We start from the raw sequence: 20,338 nt of genomic DNA on the forward strand, positions 1-20,338 counted from the left end.
GATTGTGCTGGGATCCGATAAAAAGTTCATCGGAAGTTGTTGAACATGCCAGATTACAAAAAGTCGTAACGATGGCGGACTTATTTATAACTGAATAAAACCTAAACCCTAACGACACCCTAAGATATAAGGAGGGACATATACGTTGAGAGGGGGGGGGACCAATCCAATGAGGTGGGGGTGAATGGTCGGTTTCCTCCCTAAGCACAAACTCTAAGAATCTACATATTGCTTTAATCCTATATTAAATCATGGATGACGCACATTGGCACTGTCGGCACACTGTCTACCTATAGCTGTCGTGCCCGCGGCCTCACCCGTGCCCACCCCCATCCGCACCGCCGTTGCTGGTCGTGCTGGCGTCGGTCGAGGACGGTGCTAGCCCGTCCACCGTTGGGCCCGTGTCGACACCGCCCTCGAAATCGAAGTTGAGGCCGCCGTCGTCGCCCCCGTCGTCCATGAGGAGATGTTAGGGTTTGGAAAATCTCTTTTTTCTCTCTCTTTCGACTAGAGAAGGCTTTCAACGTTTGGCAGCAGGAGTATACGTGAACTCTGTTTCTTTTGAGCCGTCCGATCTTTCATATCCGTGATCTCTGTTTTCAACCGAAAAAAGGTGTATTTTTAACATAGACAGCCACCCTGTCTATGTGACACGGGTCCTGTGGAACCCACCCACGAGCCCGCTGTGCATCCATATCTCCTCCCCACTTGCTCATCTCCTTCCTTATCTCTTGTGGCTTCCATGAAGATGCGAGCTCTCCCTCTTCCTCACAACCGGTTAATCAAATCCCACGACACCAGTGAGGTTTCAAGCCACGCTGCGAGAGGCTGTGCCATTCTTGGAGGTGGAGCTGTAGGGAGTAGGGACCCCATTGTGCTGCAAGCTACGGGCCGCACTCCGACGAGCCGGCGATGTAGCAACGTCCTTCGAAGAAGTACTACGACGAGATGTTGTGAGGTCAGTGACGGGTATGGAGAGCAAGCACCGGTGTTGCGATGAGGTAGTTGCAGCGGTGTTCGGCGGCAACCGGCTGCAGCAACGCGGGCTGTTGCGACGTGGGGTTGCGGCACCGGTAGACGACGGCGATCCGGCTACAGCAACGCTGGCTGTTGTGACCACGGGGTTGCAGTAGCGGTGCCTGGCGGCGAAGTCGGCGGCAGCAAGGTCGACTGCTTCGACGATGGGGTTGCTGCAGCGGTGACAAACGGCAAAGTCGGCGGCGGCAATGTCGACTGGTGCGACGACGGGGTTGCAGCAGCGGTGACCGGCAGCGAAGTTGGAGAGAACAACGTCAACTGCTGCGACGACGGGGTTGCAGGAGTGGTGACCGGCGGCGAAGTGGGCTACTGCGATGAGGGGCCGGTGTTGAAGATGCAGCGGCGGTGACGGGCGACAAAGACGGCTGCAACAATAGCACCTGCTGCGACAAGTGGGTTGTAGGAATGGCTATCGACGACGAGGCGGCTGCAGCAACGAGGGACGACAGCAGTGGTCGGTGGCTTTGCAACTTTGGTTGCAATAATGCTACACCTACTAATTATTACGTGAGTTTACGTGATGACTCAGATGAAGTCCAGCGTGGCCACGACTGCGTCCGCCCGCTGTGCGTTGAGAAAAGGGCGCAAAAAAAAGATAAAGCAGTACGTGCCGCTATTTACGCAACAGAAATACAGCTTCGTTTTTCCCGATTTACCAGATCGCCGTTGCCTGCTTTTGATCGCCGTCGCCTGCTTTCGATCGCCGCCGCCTGTTGTCATTCATCTAAACTGTACGAGGACGGGGAGGAGACAAGGTTCAGTTTTTGCATCCTTCTTCAGCCTTTCTTGATCAAGTCAATGCATAGCGCTGGCGCTACGGCCGCCGTCTCGTTCATGAGCAAGTTAATGCATAGATTGTGTGCTCCCGCTGTGCTACTCTTGCTCTTAGGTTCTTGTTCAATCTTACATATTTCATCTACCGTTTATCTTGTTTTTATTGGACCAACGCCTTTGCATGTACATGTTGTAATGTGTCTTACTATTTAATCATCTAGTTAAGTTCAGTAGGAAGTTCACAACTTCAGGGTTAGCGTTCCAGCATTTGGGCTACTTTGACACAATTTTAGTTTTGCCTTGAAACGAAATTAATTAATTTTTTCATGATTATAGGAATGGATGATGAAATTATACATATTCAAGAATCAAGTGACATGTTTATTTCAAGCGATGATGACGGCACTAAGCAACATAATGAAAGCAACGTGGAGTGTGTACATGAACACGGTGCAGCTCAACCAAATGTGTCAATTGGAGACCCTGAATTGGGGATGACCTTTGACACCGAGAATGAGGTGCGAGAGTACTACATCAAATATGCTAAAGCAAAAGGTTTTGATGTGACGAGAAGAAGCTCACACAGTGATGATAATGGACAACTGAAGTACCTTACACTTTCCTGCTCTCGCTTTGGTAAGACTCTGTCGAACTCAAGAAATATGTTGAAGCCAAATCCAACAGCCGGGATTGGATGTCAAGCTAAAATTAATGTTTCACGTGGTCCTGGTGGGAAGCTTCATCTTTCAAAGGCTATTTTGGATCATAATCACACATTGAGTTCACATAAATCTCGGTTGTTCAGATGCAATAAAAAGTTACCTTTCCATGTCAAGCGAAAGCTTGAACTAAATGACCGGGCAGGAATACGAGTAAACAAGAATTTCAATTCTTTTGTTGTGGCAGCAGATGGTCATGATAACCTAACTTTTGGTGAGAAAAGTTGCTGCAATTTTCTAGAAAAAACAAGAAGGTTAAAACTTGGTAGTGGTGATGCTGAAGCGGTTCGTGACTACTTTGTCAAAATGCAATCAACCAATCCAAACTTTTTTAGTGTCATGGATGTTGATGATGAATCCCGACTTAGGAATGTTTTTTGGGCTGATGCTAGAAGTAGAGCAGTGTATGACTCTTTTCATGATGTCATTACTTTTGACACAACATATTTGATGAACAAATATGATATGCCTTTTGCTTGTTTTGTTGGAGTAAATCATCATGGCCAATCAGTGCTACTTGGATGTGCTTTATTATCAAATGAAGATACAACAACATTTGTTTGGTTATTTCAAGCATGGCTTACATGCATGTCTAATCGTCAACCAAAAGCTATTATAACTGATCAAGCAAAAGCAATTCAGAATGGTGTGGAAGAAGTTTTCACAGAAGCTCGGTACAGATGGTGCTTGTGGCACATAATGAAAAAAATACCCGAGAAGTTTGGTGGCTATGATGAATATGATTGGATCAAGGTTGCCATTGGCAATGCAGTTTATGATTCATTAACAATTATAGAGTTTGAAGTTGCTTGGATGCATATGCTTGAAAAGTATAGTCTTGGTGAGAATGATTGGCTTAAAGGGCTTTATGAGTATCGGCATCGTTGGGTTCCTGCATTTGTGAAAGATGCTTTCTGGGCAGGTATGTCTACTACACAACGTAGTGAGAGTATGAATGCCTTCTTTGATGGATATGTTAATGCAAAAACTACATTGAAGCATTTTGTTACCCAATATGAGAATGCTCTTCGTGATAAAGTTGAGAAGGAGAATATTGCTGATTTTAATTCCTTCTATTCAACTATACCTTGTATCACACGGTTTGACATTGAGAAGCAATTTCAATTAGCCTATACAAATTCGAAGTTCAAAGAATTTCAACAAGAGCTAACAGACATTATGTACTGTGATAGAAAGTTAATGCAAAGGGAGGGGGCAATAGAAACATATGAAATAATCGAGGATGTGCTGATTGACGAGGAAAAAGGATGGAGGAAAGATATTGTGTACCATGTATATTTCAATGAGGAGGAATTTGAAGTTAAGTGTTCATGTCGTCGCTTTGAGTTCAGAGGTATTCTTTGTAGGCATGTCTTATGTGTGCTCACTCACATGAAAATCAAGGAGGTTCCTCCACAATACATCCATGATCGGTGGAAAAAGAATGTGAAAAGAAAACATAATTTCATCAAATGCACATATGGCGGCATGGATGACACACCTATTGCAAAACGTTTTGATAAATTGTGCAATTCTTTCTACCCAGTTGCAGAGCTAGGCTCCATGTCAGATGATTCGTGCAATTCTTTGATTGAAAAGCTTCTCACCCTCAAAATTGAGTACTCTAGCAACTCAATTTTGGAAAATGATAATGATCCGGTTGCTACCCAGGAAGATGCACCATCTAATGGGGAGATAACAAGTAAAACTATTCTAAGTCCAATACCAGTTAGATGTGCTGGATGTCCTCCTTCATTGAGAAAAGAATCAAAGGTTGATAAGCTTATTCGTCAAGCAAACGAGAAGAAGAAGAAAGCTGAACAAAGAGAGAAGAAAAAAGCAGAACAAGAGAAGAAGAAAGCTGAACAAAGGGACAAGAAAAAGGCAGAACAAGAGAAGAGGAAAGCTGAACAGAAGGTATTGCTGCCTATATTACATTTATTCGTAAGCTACTTTTTTTTCTTCTTAAAACTCACTAATTTTGTAATTATTTCAGGCTCACTCCACCAATTTAAACAAGAAAAGATCCAATAATAAAAGAAAATCATTAGAGGATGATATTCTAGAACAAGATGTTATGGGACATGAGGTATCTAATTATTGTTCTTCGTTGTTCAAATACATTATTTCATCTATTTTTTGTAACTAACAGATTTGCAATCTAAAATAGAGTCGGGAAGTTGTTGATTTGGAGCAGGGATCATTTGACTTGGGCACTATGACAACCAATATAAATCCAACTCTCACAGCTGCAATACCATATGGAGGTTCGTCGACAACGGTTATGCCTCCAATTCTGGAAGAATATACAAGCATGTTGTTTCATGTCCAGCAAGGATCGACTCCTGCAGATTTACACTTTGATGGAGTTGGAGGGCTCCACAGTAGAATGGACCAGAATTAGACATGATTTATGTAATTTAAAGATGTTAGATACAATATTTTTCTATGCACTTGCGATGTAATAATTGAAAGGCACCCACACACTAGTGAGTACACAAATCGATGTTTTATCAGTTGGCTTTCCCTTAAAGCACTTGGCATTGCTGCTGGCTAACTCCTGTGATTGATAGCTTCCATTTTGTCTCACACATTTGTTATTTGCCATTTATATGCCATGTGAAGACTGTGTAAGGAGGCTTCCATGTCAAGATTGTCTAAATTGACAGCAACCTGATACTTTTTATTAGTCATTCTCAACAATCAATAGCAGAACAGTTGTACAAAAGCATGTGTGTTTCCATCAAACAAATTTCTTATTCATGATTTTTCATTATAGTGGTACATGTTACAATCACCAAAAACTACATAAGCAATCTTTGTTTACAAGTTGCATATTCACGTTTTTCCTCTTCGAGTGATATACGCATAATCTGCAACCTTCTCTTTTGATTTGGTTAAACGACACTTCTTGTGTCCTCTGAGATTACACAGAGAATGATTGGTTGGATTGTGTAACTCTTCCTAGTCCCGTCCCTGCAAACTGAACAATATTCAGATAATGCACAAAATTCAGAACTTGCACAAATTCAGAACATGAGGAGGTACAACTGCTAACCTACAAGTTTCCACATTGTAGTAATTTTGGCCGGGGCAGAGATCATCCAGGTTGCCCCAATGTACGCCGTACTGGGCTTCACATGGCTCGAACACAACGCGGTCGGCCGCCGCCCGCCACACGACGAGTCAGTACGCGATGCTGGGATTCACAGGGCTCGACCATGAGGCCGCCGGCACTGAATGCATCCATACGAGGAAGCTGCGTCGCCACCTAGGAGGAGCCGGCCGTGAAGATGCTGACTGCCTCCCCGCATCGGAGGAGCCAGCCATGACGCATCCAACGCGAAGGATGTCGCCTCGCCGCCTCAGAGTAGCCCGTCGTGGCGCCTCGAACGAGACCACCGCATCCATCGATGGGGAATTCACTGCGTCGGCCTGCCGCTGGGGAACTCGTCGTTTGGCCGGCCGATCTGTGCGAGTCGGCGTTCGCCTGGGAGGGAAAGGGATGCGCAGCGGTTTGATTTTTTCCTCCGCAAATAACTTTTCGTGGGAGCAGAATTTTCTTCTCCATTTTCTCAGCGCGCTCTCGTGGCCACGTTGGATTCCATCTGAGTCATCACGTAAACTCACGTAATAATTAGTAGGTGTAGCATTATTGCTTTGGTTGCTGTGTGGCCCGCAGCGTCAGTGAGCTGGCAACAACAACTAGGTGCACAGAGATGAGGAGCAACGAAGAAGGCAGATCCCCAGATTGAAGATCGCGAGGTGAAGGGGAAAATTGTGTTGGCTCATCCTACGGATACAGGGAACCAGATCGGGTGGCTACAGACCCGATTGTTCTTTTCTTTCCTGCATCCAGATGACACCTAGTAGTGGCCTACAAGGCATGGTATGCAATATTTTTAACTAGTGTTATGTGTGTACTGAATGTCGCTGAAAATATATTTTCGATCAACCTATCTTATCCGCTACCATTAATTATTTTATAAGTGATAATATGAATCTTTCATCACTACATCAACTCTTGCACGCAATGTCTTTTAGTTCGTATGTAATACAATTGCAACATCCTTCTCCGGTAGAGAAGGGCGATGGAGGAGCACTGGAAGAGCTCCTGGCGTGGAGGAGGAGGACAACATCTTTATGTATAGAAGAAAATGTCGAAAACCTCAAGAAAGATCCCTCCACCGTTTATATAGTTGCAAGCATTTGATCAATTAAGGATCTTGTGAAAAGCCAAGCACAAAGACATTGTCCAAAAAGACCTTTGTGTTGAGACAATTATTTAATACGAGATTGCACAAGATCCTACTACCATACATGGTAAAAATGTTAAAATCAAACCAAGTCAACAAAAGACCGATCAAATTGCCATTATCAACAAGCCATACATTAATAAAAAAACCTATGTAGAATGTCCAGTAAAAAACAAGCCATGATGTGTGCTATGGTAGCCCTATTTGTCCTATCTTTCGATGGGAGGGACCCCTTCGATTTATGCGAAAAGTGACCTTGACGACCCGACAAGCATCCGACACTTAGATAGTGAGTCTTGAGAATCGTTAAACCAATCTCCTCTTTGTTACCGATGATGCAGATGGCATAGCCAGCTTGGGCGCAAAGGTCAAATCCTACAATACATCATTACAACATTAAACTCTTGCACACAATGTCTTTCGGTCGTACGCAATACAATTACAACATCCCTTCTCCCCGATCGTGCGATAAAGAAGGGGTGACAGAGGTAGAGCTCCTGACATAGAGGATGAGGACAACATCATTACGTAGAGAATAAAAGGTTGAGAATGGTCCCTCCAATCCTTTATATGGTTGTAAGCATTCGAGCAATAAGGGATCTTATGAAAGCCAAGCTCAAATTATCCAAGAAGACCTCCATTGTTGAGACACTTCTTTAATATGTGAGGTTGTACATGATCCTACTAGCAATGATCAGATTATCTATGAATCTTATTTGAGTTTCTTCTGATCTCTCTTATGCATGATTTCATATCCTTGTAATTATCTTCGAGTTGTGGGTTTTGTTTGACCAACTAGATCTATGATTCTTGCAATGGGAGAAGTGCTTGGTTTTGGGTTCATACCATGCGGTGACCTCACCCAGTGACAAAAGGGGTAGCGAGGCACGCATCGTGTTGTTGCCATCAAGGGTAAAAAGATGGGGTTTTCATCATTGGTTTGATATTATCCCTCTACATCATGTCATCTTGCTTAAGGCGTTACTCTGTTCGTCATGAATTCAATACACTAGATGCATGCTGGATAGCGGTCGATGTGTGGAGTTATAGTAGTAGATGCAGAAAGTATCGGTCTACTTGTCTCGGACGTGATGCCTATATGTATGATCATTGCCTTAGATATCATCAAGACTTTGCGCGGTTCTATCAATTGCTCGACGGTAATTTGTTCACCCACCGTAATACTTGCTATTTTGAGAGAAGCCTCTAGTGAACACTATGGCACTCGGGTCTACTCCACACCATATTTTCAGCCTTACACTTTTTACTTCGTTGCACTTTCCGCCTTCAGATCTCACTTTGCAATCAATCTTGGAGGGATTGACAACCCCTTTAAAGCGTTGGGTGCAATCTCTTTTGTGTTTGCGCAGGTACTCTGGACTTGACGAGATTCTCCTACTGGATTGATACCTTGGTTCTCAAACTGAGGGAAATACTTACTGCTCATGTGCTGCATCACCCTTTCCTCTTCAAGGGAAAAACCAACGCAAGCCCAGTCTCCATCAACCTGTCAATTTCTGGCGCTGTTGTTTGTTGCCGTAGCAGGCGCCGATGACAAGAAGATCATGTCGGTGCTTTGGTGATGGAGATCAAGAAGCACAAGATGATGGCCATACCATGTCACTTATGAATTGCATGTGATGTTAATCCTTTTATGCACCTTATTTTGCTTAGAACGACGGTAGCATTATAAGGTGATCTCTCACTAAAATTTCAAGACGAAATTGTGTTCTCCCCGACTGTGCACCATTGCTACAGTTCGTCATTTCGAGACACCACGTGATGATCGGGTGTGATAGACTCAACGTTCACATACAACGGGTGCAAAATAGTTGCACACGCGGAACACTCGGGTTAATCTTGAAGAAAAGTCGAGCATGAATCGTATAGTTGATATGATTAGCATAGAGATGCTTACCACTGAAACTATTTTCAACTCACGTGATGATCATACTTGAGTTAGTGAATTTGGATCATGTACCACTCAAGTGACTAGAGAGATGTACTTTTTGAGTGGGAGTTTAGCAAGTAATTTGATTAGTTAAACTCTAATTATCTTGAACATAGTCTAAGTCCACTTTGAAATATTTATGTTGTAGATCAATGGCTCACACGACAGTCACCCTGAATTTTAATACGTTCCTAGAGAAAGCTAAGTTGAAAGATGATGGAAGCAACTTTGTAGACTGGGCTCGTAATCTTAAGTTGCCCCTGCAAGCTGAGAAAAAGGATTATGTCCTTAATGCTGCGTGCTACTGCAATAAAAGACCTTCCAACGGCGCCAGAAACGTGCTGACGGGAGACTGTTCTTGTCTTGATACTCCTCAGCAACGACACCAGGAATCCTTCTGCTACGGCTACGCCTTAAGGGACTTCCTAGGCAAATATGCAAAGGATTTCCCCCGTGGCCTTGGAGCCTTGCGTTGGTGTTCCCTCGAAGCGGAAAGGGTGATGTAGCGCAGCGGTGGTAAGTATTTCCCTCAGTTTGAGAACCAAGATATCGATCCAGTGAAGGAGTATCTCAAGTGCCTACACAAACACAAAAAGCTTGCTCTCAACACTATGAAGGGGTTGTCAATCCCTTATAGATTCTTCGCCAAGTGAGAACTGAAAGCAACAAAGTAACAAAGCAAAGTAAAAGCGAAAGTGGAAACGATAGGTGTGAATAGACCCGGGGGCCGTAGTGTTCACTAGTGGCTTCTCTCATGAAAGCAAGTAGACGGTGGGTGAACAAATTACTGTCGAGCAATTGATAGAACCGCGCAAAGTCGTGACGTCATCTATGGCAATGATTATATCTATAGGCATCACGTCCAAAACAAGTAGACCGATACTTTTTGCATCTACTACTATTACTCCACACGTCGACCGCTATCCAACATGCATCTAGTGTATTAAGTCCAAAAGAACAGAGTAACGCCTTAAGCAAGATGGCATGATGTAGATGGACAATCTCATATCTACGAGAAAGCCCACCTTGTTACCCTTGATGGAAACTACACGATGTGTGCCTTGCTGCCCCTACTGTCACTGGGAAAGGTCACCACACGGTAAGAACACAAAACCAAGCACTTCTCCCATTGCAAGAATCATAGATCTAGTTGGCCAAACAAAACCCAAGACTCGGAGAGACTTACAAGGATATCAAATCATGCATATAAGAAATGAGCAAAGACTCAAATATATATCATAGATAATCTGATCACAAATCCACAATTCATCGGATCTCGACAAACACACCGCCAACGAGGATTACATCGGATAGATCTCCATGAAGATCATGGAGAACTTTGTATTGAAGATCCAAGAGAGAGAAGAAGTCATCTAGCTACTAACTACGGACCCGTAGGTCTGAAGTGAACCACTCACGAGTCATTGGAGGGGCGATGATGTTGATGTAGAAGCCCTCCAACTCCAAAGTCCCCTCTGGCAGGGCACCGGGAAGGGTCTCTAGATGAGATCTCGCGGAAACGGAAGCTTGCGGCGGCGGAAAAGTTTTTTCGTGGATTCCCTGATTTTTTCTGTATTTTAGGGAATATGTAGGCAAAGGAGCTAGGTCAGGGGGGCGCCACGGAGGCCACAAGCCTGCTGGCCACCACCCCTGGTGGCGGCTACAGGGCTTGTGGGCTCCCTGTAGCTCTCCTGTCTTGCCCCACAAGCCCCCTGATCTTCTTCTGTTCGGGAAAAATTTATTTCGGGGATTTTATTCCGTTTGGACTCCGTTCCAAAATCAGATCTGAAAAGAGCCAAAAACACAGAAAAAACAGGAACTGGCACTTGGCACTGAATTAATAAGTTAGTCCCAAAAAAGATATAAAAGATACGTAAAACATCCAAAGATGACAAGATAACGACATGAAACCTTAAAAAATTGGAGATACGTTTGAGACGTATCAAGCATCCCCAAGCTTAACTCCTGCTCGTCCTCGAGTAGGGAAGTGATAAAGAATAAATTTTTGATGCTTTCATGCTACCTAGCATAGATGTCCTTTGTAACTCCTCTTATGTGACGTGAATGTTCAGATCCATTAGATTCAAAACAATAATAATTCAAGCAAACTAGCAAGGTAATCATGAACTTTCAAAATAACAAGGCCAAAAGAAAGTTATCCCTACAAAATCATATAGTCTGGCTATGCTCTATCATCATTGCACGACGAATTTAAATCATGCACAACCCCGGTATTGGCCAAGTAATTGTTTCACACCTTTACTTTCTCAAACCTTTTCAACTCTCACGCAATACATGAGCGTGTGCCATGGTTTTAGCACTATAAGTGGTGTGGAGTGTGGTGGAGTTTGCAAGAAAAACAAGGAGAAGATGGTCACATTAACTAGGCATATCAATGAGCTGTGGAGATGCTCATCAATAGATATCAATGTGAATGAGTAGGGATTGCCATACAAATGATGCACTAGAGCTAAGAGTATGTGAATGGGCTCTTTGGCCTCTTTTTTTTGGTGGGCATCTTTGGCCTCTTTTATTTCCTCACATGGGACAATGCTCCATCAATGATGATCATCACACTTTCAACTCAAAACTTAGAGCAACGATGACTCTATATGGAATGCCTCCGGTAGTGTACCGTGACAATGATCTAGCATGGCATAGACATCAATGGAAACATCATGCTAGCTATCTTACGATCATGCAATGGCAATGTAGAAGTGGTGGAACATGTAATGGTGGTAGTTGTATGGCAATATATCTCGGGATGACTTTGAAAAAGCCATAGTAGGTAGGTATGGTGGCTGTTTTGAGGGAGGCCAATGGTGGGTTTTGTGCACCGGCGAAAGTTGCACGACACTAAGAAGATAGTGATGGTGGAAGGTGAAAGTGCATATAAACCATGGACTCAATATTAGTCATGAAGAACTCATATACTTGTTGCAAAAGTTTTATTAGTAATCGAAACAAAGCATTCAACGCATACTCCTAGGGGAAGGGTTAGTAGGTATAAACCATCGCGCGATCCCGACCGCCACACAAAGGATGACAATCAAAAGACTAATCATGCTCAGACTTCATCACATAGCGGTTCACCATACGTGCATGCTACGGGAATCACTAACTTCAACACAAGTATTTCTAGATCCACAACACCTTACTAGCATAACTTCAATATTACCAAAACCACAACTCAAAACTAATTGAGATGAATCAAACTTCTCTAACTATTCAATGCACATGAAGGTGGAAGTTTTGTATCCCTTTGGATAACTACCCCTTTTGAGACTACTTTCAAAGCATAGATCAACTACCAAGCCACGCACCGTTGTGCTCTAAAAGATATAAGTGAAGCACACAGAGCAAAAGTATGTAGCTCAAAAGATATAAGTGAAGCACATGTGAGCTGAATTGTCTACCAAAAGATATAAGTGAAGCTCGACAAAAGCACGTTGAGTGCATGTCTCTCTCTCTAAGTGTGCAGCAAGGATGATTGTGACACAACAAAAATAAAAGACTCCTACTATACAAGACGCTCCAAGCAAAAACACATAACACGTGGTGAATAAAAATATAGCCCCAAGTAACGTTACCAATGGATTAAAGACGAGAGAGGGGATGCCTTCCCGGGGCATCCCCAAGCTTAGATTTTACGGCATCCTTGAATCTCTCGGGGTTCCTTGGGCATCCCCAAGCTTGAGATCTTGCCACTCTTTATCTTTTTGTCCATAAGAACTTCACCCAAAACTTGAAAACTTCACAACACGAAACTTAAACACAAACTCGTGATAACATTAGTATAAGAAAGCAAACCACCACTTCCTTAGGTACTGTTGAAAACTTAAATAATACTTCTGCTGATGTTGGGTTACTGTATTTTCAATCTTCCATGGCTAATACCCCCCGATACTATCCATAGTTTCATCAAAATAAGCAACCAACACAACAAAAACAGAATATGTTAACAACAGACTATTCTGTAGCAATTTGTATACTTCGTATACTTATGGTACTTCAAAAATTCTGAAAAATTACGACAGTCTAAAGAATTTGCGTAGCAATCAGCAGCAAAAAGAATCAACTCAAAAGCTCATACAGGAAAAATGAAAATTCTTTCCGTGAGCAGAAAGTTTATGTCTTTTCCAGCATGACCAAACGATCATCCCCAAGACTAATCATAACTGTTTTGCTTGGCACAAACGCAAAAAGAAACACAAAAAACACAATCATAACAGAACTATGAAAGTGTGGAAAACACAAAACATAAAGAAAAAGGATAGATTTGCTGGGTTGCCTCCCAACAAGCGCTATGGTTTAACGCCCTTAGCTAGGCATTCAATGATGCTCTCACAAAATACAAGAATTGAAGCACAACGAGAGCATCCTAAAGCATGTGAAAATCACATTTAAGTCTAACATACTTCCTATGCATAGTCATTTTATAGGAAAACAAATTGTCAAGACAACTAATAGCTGCCATATGCAAGCAATAAGAAAGAGACAAGAGCAATCTCAACATCACGAGAGGTGATTTAGTAACATGAAAGTTTCTACCACAATATTTTCCTCTCTCATTACATGTGGGATCATATTCGAATTCAACGATATAGCTATCACATAGGATATTCTTTTCATGATCCACATGCATGCAAAGTTGACGCTCTTCAAAAATAGTGGGATTATCATCTAAAGTCATGACTTCTCCAAACCCACTTTCAATAATATTGCAAATATCATATTCATCTTGAGGCTTGAACAGATTTTCAAGATGAAAAGAAAAATCATCACCCCAATCATGATTTTTGCAACAAGTAGTGGTCATAGCAAGACTAGCATCCCCAAGCTTAGGGTTTTGCATAATTTTAGCATGATTGTCACTAATAGAATTTATAGTGAAACCATTGCAATCATGCTTTTCATCCAAGGAGCCCTCGTGAATCACTTCATGAATTTCTTCATCACGATTTTCAGATTCACGCATCTCAAGCAAAACTCCATAGAGAAAGTCAAGTGCACTAGACTCACTAGCAATTGGTTCCACATAAGTGGATCTCTTAAAGAGATTAGCTAGTGGATGAGGATCCATATCAATAGATTTTCAGCAAGCGAAGATGCAAGCATATTGAAGGCACATGGCACTCAAGCAAAGGAAAGGCAAACGAAAAAGGCAAATGAAAACGGCAAATGTGAAGTGGGGGAGAGGAAAGCGAGAGGCAACTGGCAAAAAAGTAAATGCAAGAGATGAGTTTGTGAGACCTACTTGGATAGATCTCTCCTTCCCCGGCAACGGCGCCAGAAATACTTCTGCTACTGCAACAAAAGACCTTCTAAAGGCGCCAGAAACGTGCTGACGGGAGACTGTTCTTGTCTTGATACTCCTCAGCAACGGCACCAGGAATCCTTCTGCTACGGCTATGCCTTAAGGGGCTTCCTAGGCAAATATGCAAAGGATTTCCTCCTTGTGGCGGCTACAGGGCAAATATGCAAAGGTTAAACTTGGTTAACACGTAAGGATGACTACTTAGTAGTTCAATGTGCAGTCTTGTATGGCTTAGAGCCGGGTCTTCAACGCCGCTTTGAGCGTCATGGAGCATATGAGATGTTCTAGGAGTTGAAGTTTATCTTTCAGAAGAACGCCCGGATTGAGAGGTATGAGACCTCCGATAAATTCTATGCTTGCAAGATGGAGGAGAATTCATCTGTCAGTGAACATGTGCTCAAAATGTCTGGGTACTCAAACCATCTAGCTGAGCTGGGGATTGAACTCCCGCAAGAGGCTACCACTTACAAAATTCTTCAATCACTGCCACCAAGCTACAAGAGCTTTGTGTTGAACTATAACATGCAAGGAATGAACAAGTCACGCGGCGAGTTATTCGTGATGCTGAAAGTCGCAGAGTCAGAACTCCGTAAAGAGCATCAAGTGTTGATGGTGAATAAGACCACTAGTTTCAAGAGAAACGGCAAAGGCAAGAAGGGTAATTCCAAGAAGAGCGGCAAGCATGTTGCCAATCCGACGAAGAAACCCAAGGTTGGACCTAAGCCTGAAACGAAGTGTTATTATTGTAAGGGACTGGGTCACTGGAAGCGCAACTGCCCCAAGTATCTGGCTGATAAGAAGGCGGCCAAGGAAAAAATCAGGTATATTCGATATACATGTTATTGATGTGTACTTAACAAGCTCTCGTAGTAGTGCCTGGGTATTCGATACCGGTTCTATTGCTCATATTTGCAACTCGAAACGGGAACTGCGGAATCAGCGAAGGCTGGCGAAGGATGAAGTGACGATGCGCGTGGGAAATGGTTCCAAGGTTGATGCAATCACCGTCGGCACACTTTCACTTCAGTTACCATCAGGATTAGTTACAAACTTAAATAATTGTTATTTAGTGCCTACGTTAAGCATGAACATTATATCTGGATCTTGTTTATTGCGAGACGGTTACTCGTTTAAGTCAGAGAATAATGGTTGTTCTATTTCTATGAGTAATATCTTTTATGGTCATGCACCCAATGTGAGAGGATTGTTCATATTGAATCTTGATAGCGATGATACACATATACATAACATTGAGACCAAAAGAGTTAGAGTTAACAATGATAGCGCCATGTTTTTGTGGCACTGCCATTTAGGTCATATTGGTGTAAAGCGCATGAAGAAACTCCATTCCGATGGACTTTTGGAGTCACTTCACTTTGATTCACTTGACACGTGCGAACCATGCCTCATGGGCAAGATGACTAAGACTCCGTTCTCCGGAACAATGGAGCGTGCAAGTGACTTGTTGGAAATCATACATACTGATGTGTTCGGTCCGGTGAGTGTGGAGGCGCGCGGCGGATATCGTTATTTTCTCACCTTCACTGACGATTTGAGTAGATATGGTTATGTCTACTTGATGAAGCACAAGTATGAAACATTTGAGAAGTTCAAGCAATTTCAGAGTGAAGTTGAAAATCATCGTAATAAGAAGATCAAGTTCCTACGGTCTGATCATGGGGGTGAATATCTGAGTTTCGAGTTTGGTGCTCACTTAAGACAATGTGGAATTGTTTCATAGTTGACACCGCTTGGAACACCACAGTGTAATGGTGTGTCCAAACGTCATAATCGTACTTTGTTAGAAATGGTGCGATCTATGATGTCTCTTACCGATTTGCCGTTATCGTTTTGGGGTTATGCATTAGAGACAGCTGCATTCACTTTAAATAGGGCACCATCAAAATCTATTGAGACGACACCATACGAACTGTGGTATGGCAAAAGACCGAAGTTGTCGTTTCTTAAAGTTTGGGGATGTGATGCTTATGTCAAAAAGCTTCAGCCTGAAAAGATGGAACCCAAAGCGGAAAAGTGCGTCTTCATAGGTTACCCAAAAGAGACAGTTGGGTATACCTTCTATCTCAAATCCGAGGGCAAAGTGTTTGTTGCTAAAAATGGAGCTTTTCTTGAAAAGGAGTATCTCTCAAAAGAATTGAGTGGGAGGAAGATAGAACTTGATGAGGTTGTCGAACCTCTAATCCCTATGGATGGTGGCGCAGGGTAAGGGGAAACCCGTGTCATTGCGATGCCGATTGAGGAGGAAGTTGATGATGATGATCATGAAACTTCGGATCAAGTTCCTATCGAACCTCGTAGGTCGACAAGATCGCGTACTACTCCTGAGTGGTACGGTAATCTTGTCTTATCAATTATGTTGTTAGAGAACAATGAACCTGCGAATTATGAAGAAGCAATTCTGGGCCCGGATTCCAATAAATGGCTGGAGGCCATGAAGTCCGAGATAGGATCCATGTACGAGAACAAAGTGTGGACTTTGGAAGTACTACCTGAAGGCCACAAGGCTAGTCAGAATAAATGGATCTTTAAGAAGAAGACAGACGCGGACGGTAATGTGACCGTTTATAAAGCTTGACTTGTGGCAAAGGGTTTTTCACAAGTTCAAGGAGTTGACTACGATGCGACGTTCTCACCGGTAGCGATGCTTAAGTCCGTCCGAATCATGTTAGCAATAGCTGCATTTTTCGATTATGAAATTTGGCAGATGGATGTCAAAACGGCGTTCCTTAATGGTTTTCTTAAGGAAGAGTTGTATATGATGCAACCCAAAGGTTTTGTCGATCCAAAGAATTCTAACAAAGTGTGCAAGCTCGAGCGATCCATTTATGGACTGGTGCAAGCATCTCGGAGTTGGAATAAGAGCTTTGATGAGGTGATCAAAGCATTTGGGTTTATACAAGTGGTTGGAGAATCTTGTATTTACAAGAAAGTGAGTGGGAGCTCTGTGGCGTTTCTAATATTATATGTGGATGACATATTGCTGATTGGAAACAACGTGGAGTTTGTGGAGAGCATAAAGGATTACTTGAATAAAAGTTTCTCTATGAGGGACCTAGGAGAAGCTGCTTACATTGTAGGCATTAAGATCTATAGGGATAGATCGAGACGCCTGATAGGACTTTCACAAAGCACATACCTTGACAAAGTTTTGAAGAAGTTCAAAATGGATCAGTCCAAGAAAGGGTTCTTGTTGGTGTTACAAGGTATAAAATTGAGTAAGACTCAGTGCCCATCAACTGTGGAAGATAGAGAACAGATGAGTTCCGTCCCCTATGCTTCAACCATAGGATCTATCATGTATGCAATGTTGTGCACTAGACCAGACGTCAGCTTGGCCATAAGTATGGCATGCAGGTTTCAGAATAATCCAGGAGTGGATCACTGGACGACGGTCAAGAATATTCTGAAGTACCTGAAAAGGACTAAGGAAATGTTTCTCGTTTACGGGGGTGACGAAGAGCTCGTCGTAAACGGTTACGTCGACGCAAGCTTTGACACCGATCCGGATGACTCTAAGTCGCAAACCGGATACATATTTATTCTTAATGGGGGTGCGGTAAGCTGGTGCTGTTCCAAGCAAAGCGTCGTAGTAGATTCTACATGTGAAGCGGAAGTACATGGCTGCCTCGGAGGCAACAAAGGAGGGTGTCTGGATGAAGCAGTTCATGACGGATCTTGGAGTTGTGCCGAGCGCACTAAATCCAATAACTCTATTATGTGACAACACTGGTGCCATTGCTCTAGCAAAGGAACCAAGGTTTCACAAGAAGACCAGACACATCAAACGATGCTTCAACCTCATCCACGACTACGTCGAAGGAGAGGACGTAAATATTTGCAAAGTGCACAAGGATCTGAATGTACCAGACCCGCTGACTAGACCTCTTCCATGGGCAAAACATGATCAACACCAGAACTGTATGGGTGTTAGATTTATTACAATGTAAATCACATGGCAATGTGAGGACTAGATTATTGACTCCAGTGCAAGTGGGAGACTGTTGGAAATATGCCCTAGAGGCAATGATAAATAGTTATTATTATATTTCCTATTTAAAGATAATCATTTATTATCCATGCTATAATTGTATTGAATGAAAACATAGATACATGTGTGGATACATAGACAAAACAATGTCCCTAGCAAGCCTCTAGTTGGCTAGCCAGTTGATCAAGGATAGTCAAGGATTTCTGACTATGTGCAAGTGTTGTTGCTTGATAACTGGATCACATCATTAGGAGAATCATGTGATCGACTAGACCCAAACTATGAACGTAGCATATTGATCATGACGTTTTATTGCTATTGTTTCTGCGTGTCAAGTATTTATTCCTATGACCATGAGATCATAAAACTCACTGGCATCGGAGGAGTATCTTGTGTGCATCAAACGTCACAACGTAACTGGGTGACTATAAAGGTGTTCTACAGGTATCTCCGAAGGTGTCCATTGAGTTAGTATGGATCAAGACTGGGATTTGTCACTTCGTGTGACGCAGAGGTATCTCGGGGCCCACTCGGTAATACAACATCACACACAAGCCTTGCAAGCAAAGTGACTAAGTGTAAGTCACGGGATCTTGTATTACGGAATGAGTAAAGAGACTTGCCGGTAACGAGATTGAAATAGGTATGCAAATACCAACGATCGAATCTCGGGCAAGTAACATACCGAAGGACAAAGGGCATGACATACGAGATTATATGAATCCTTGACACTGAGGTTCAACCGATAAGATCTTAGGAGAATATGTAGGATCCAATATGGGCATCCAGGTCCCGCTATTGGATATTGACCGAGGAGTGCCTCGGGGCATGTCTACATAGTTCTCGAACCCGCAGGGTCTGCACACTTAAGGTTTGGCGATGTTTTATTATAGTTGAGTTATATGTGTGGTTACCGAATGTTGCTTGGAGTCCCGTATGAGATCACGGACGTCACGTGGGTCCGGAAACGAAGATTGATATATAGCATGGTTTCATTTGGTCACCGGAAAGTTTCGGACAATTCCGGCAGTGTACCGGGAGTGACGAATGGGTTCTGGGAGTTCACCGGGAGGGGGCCACCCACCCGGGAGTGAGCCCAAGGCACTAGGGTGGCGCCACAAGTCCTTAGTGGTCTGGTGGAGTGATGACCCACAAGTATAGGGGATCTATCCTAGTCCTTTCGATAAGTAAGAGTGTTGAACCCAATGAGGAGCAGAAGGATCTGACAAGTGGTTTTCAGCAAGGTAATCTCTGCAAGCACTGAAATTATCGGTAACAAGTAGTTGTGTGACAAGAAGATTCGTAGCAAGTAGGAAGTAACAATAGTAACAACGGTGCAGCAAAGTGGCCCAATCCCTTTTGTAGCAAGGGAAAAGCCTGGACAAACTCTTATAGGAGGTAAAGCGCTCTCGAGGACACATGGGAAATTCGGTCAAGCTAGTTTTCATCATGTTCATATGATTCACGTTTGCTACTTTGATAGTTTGATATGTGGGTGGAGCGGTGCTTGGGTACTTCCCTTACTTGGACAAGCATCCCACTTATGATTAACCCCTCTCGCAAGCATCCGCAACTACGAAAGAAGAATTAAGACAAAGTCTAACCATAGCATTAAACTAGTGGATCCAAATCAGCCCCTTACGAAGCAACACATAAACTAGGGTTTAAGCTTGTGTCACTCTAGCAACCCATCATCTACTTACTACTTCCCAATGCCTTCCTCTAGGCCCAAATAATGGTGAAGTGTTATGTAGTCGACGTTCACATAACACCACTAGAGGAAAAACAACATACAACACATCAAAATATCGAACGAATACCAAATTCACATGACTACTTATAGCATGACTTATCCCATGTCCTCAGGAACAAGGTCACTCACAAAGCATAATCATATTCATGACAGAGAGGTAATGAGTAGCATCAAAGATCTGAACATATAATCTTTCACCAAGTAATCCAAATAGCATCAACTACAAAGAGTAATTAACACTACTAGCAACCTTACAAGTACCAATCGGAGTCGCGAGACGGAGACGGTTGCAAGAGATGAACTAGGGTTTGCAGATGAGATGGTGCTGATGAAGATGTTGATGGTGATGAGTCCCCTCCGATGAGAGGAGTGTTGGTGATGACGATGGTGATGATTTCCCCCTCCGAGAGGGAAGTTTCCCCGGAGGATGACCCTATCGGAGCTCCAGATTGGTTCTGCTCAAGTTCCGCCTCGTGGCGGCGGCGATTCCTCCCGAAAACCTCCTCCTGATTTTTTCGGAA

This window comes from Hordeum vulgare, chromosome 7H (genome assembly GCF_904849725.1).
Source record: "Hordeum vulgare subsp. vulgare chromosome 7H, MorexV3_pseudomolecules_assembly, whole genome shotgun sequence".
In the NCBI taxonomy this organism is placed as follows: Eukaryota; Viridiplantae; Streptophyta; class Magnoliopsida; order Poales; family Poaceae; genus Hordeum; species Hordeum vulgare.